The following is a 2,553-nucleotide window of genomic DNA, read 5'->3' as shown; positions in this document are numbered from 1 at the left end:
GATAGATAGATAGATAGATAGATAGATAGATAGATAGATAGATAGATAGATGAGTTTAGATAGATGACTTACTAGCTGAAGTCCAGCTAGTCCAAAGATGGCTGCCTATGAATGGAAGGTCCAAAAGTCCCGTAGTTTTTCAGTCCACGAGTCTGGATGTCTCAGCTGGTCTTCAGTAAAGGCCAGAATTCTACAGAAGTAGACCGTAAGGACAGTGAAGGAATGGACTTCTCAGCGAGGCAGTAACAGGCAAATAGCAAAAGCTCCCTAGTTCCAGTGCCTTTTATAGAGGCTTCCAGCGGAAGGTGTGGCCTGGATTAGAGGCGGGGCTTCCCTCTTCGGATCAGGATTAAAATTAAGCAAGGAATCCCTCACAGGTGTGCTTTTTCATTTTGGGGTTTTAGATAATACCAGATAACTGGAATCCAGTTGACAGTCAAGAATGGCCGTCACAGCTGCCTTCCCAAACCCAACTTTATGTTCTGGACACAGTTTGATATTTTTGACATTTAACCGTTCTTTCTTTCTGTAGCTTCTGGTGTGTGTTCGTCTGTGTTCGCGTGTGTGCATATGTGTGTGTGTGTGTGCCTGTGTGCAGGCTCTCTCAAAGAGTTAGGATGTGTGGGTTGAATTGTGGGGCAGCAGAGCTGGGCTGAATTGGAGTGGAGCTCACTTGGTGGAATGCTTGGCCCAGCAAATAAGAACCCTTGGGTTTGCTTCCCAGACCATATACAACTGCATGTGATGGGACACGCCTCTTATTCTAGCACCCTGGAAGCAGAGGCAGGAGAATCGGAAGTTCAAGGTCATCCTAAGCAGCGTAGGGCATTCATAGTCAGCCTTGGATGCAAAGAGCCCCGTCTGATAAAATATAGGATATAGGAAGGGAGGTTGTAGATCAGCAATTACTGAGCATATGCCTTGCATAAACAAAGGCTACGGTTTAATCCCTACCACCTTCAAGATCCCCGTAGTTGTTCAGTTCACAAAGCTGGCTGTTTAAGCTGGTCCTCAGTATATGTTGAAATCCCAAAGAAGTAGGCTGTAATGCCAGTGAAGAAATGCCTCAGCAGCAAGATGGATGAACTTGCCAGAGAAAGGGAGGGTGAGCAGACAAAGGCAAAGGATCTTTTATGCAGGCTTCCACTGGAAGGTGTGGCCCAAATTTAGGGTGGGTCATCTGACCCCAAAGGATCCCTCTCAAATGACCCAGTCAAGAAAATCCCTTCTGAAGGGGGCCAGCTTCATGAAGGGCACACCAATTAGATGTCCAGTGCCAAACAGTCATCTCTGAAGCTATTCACACCAGTAACATTTTATGGACTTAGCAGATTATATTTGGGATTATGCATATTGATATACATATTTGCAATGCCATAACAATTAATGGAAGGAGAGGAGGCCATGAATTTGAAGCAGAGTAGGGAGGGGAAATGCCAGGGTTTGGAGGGAGGAAAGGGAAGGGAGAAATGTAATTATATTATAATTTCAAAAATCTTTTTGGAAAGTTAAAAAAAAGAAAGAAAAGAAAATTCCTGACAGATGTGCCCAGCTGCTTGAGTTTTAGTGGATTCCAGATGTGATCAGGTTGACAACCCAAGATTACTCATCATACATGACATGCACACAATGGAAGATTTTTCATATGAAGAAAAATTATGGCTGAACATGATAAGGTATGTCAAGTGAAATAAACCTGATAAATGTTGTATTATCTCACCTCTGTGAGATAATATGATCTGAAAATCTCTGGTTCATGGAAGAGAAGAATACAATGATGGTTGCCCAAGTCTGGGATGCAAGCGAAAGGAGGGGAAGACAGACCTCAGAAGCAGGTTATAGGTTTTGTGCTTAAAAGCTTGAGAAAAGCTGAGGGCTACCGTAGGACCCTGAGTGCTCAGTGTAGCTGCCAGCTCACTAATATTTTCTATCAGCTTGAACCCCGTGTCCGAGCAGTCCTTCCTGGTGGACACACCACAACTCCACAAGCCTGCTTTAGTTTTAAATTTTTCTATTTTAAATTATCATTTAGCAAGAGAGAGAGAGACTATGTGTGTAGACAGAGTATGTTTGTAGAGAGCATAGGTGTGTACAATGTGTGTGTGTGTGTGTGCATACATGTATGAGTGCATGAATGTGTCCCATCGTGTATTTGTGGAGGCCAGAGGACAACCTTTAGAAGCTGAGCCTCATTGCACGATGGATACCAAGGCTACATCTCAGGTTCATAGGCTCACCTGACAAGCACTTTCACCCAGTGGACAATCCTGCTGGCCCCAGGCCTGCTGTAGAATAAAGTTTAGAAGAGCGTATTCACTGAGGAGAATGCTGTGCATGAACAATGAAACAAAAAGTTATGAAGGCCACCTGGTGCGTGTTACCCCAGGTTGAACTGTACCTGCCCTTTTTATTTTATCTTTTTTTTTTTTTCTGTCTTGTACCATCAATGTGAAATATCTTCTGGCCTCGTTACTTCTCTTATATCTATTGTATTCATTACAAAAGTAGCTAGAAAATGGCCATGTAGTGGAAAACACTCTGAAGACCCACACT

The sequence above is a fragment of the Psammomys obesus genome, unplaced genomic scaffold (assembly GCF_907164565.1).
Source record: "Psammomys obesus unplaced genomic scaffold, mPsaObe1.curated_primary_1811, whole genome shotgun sequence".
Taxonomy (NCBI): Eukaryota; Metazoa; Chordata; class Mammalia; order Rodentia; family Muridae; genus Psammomys; species Psammomys obesus.
The sequence above is the reverse complement of the archived record's forward strand: the minus strand, read 5'-3'. Positions refer to the sequence as shown.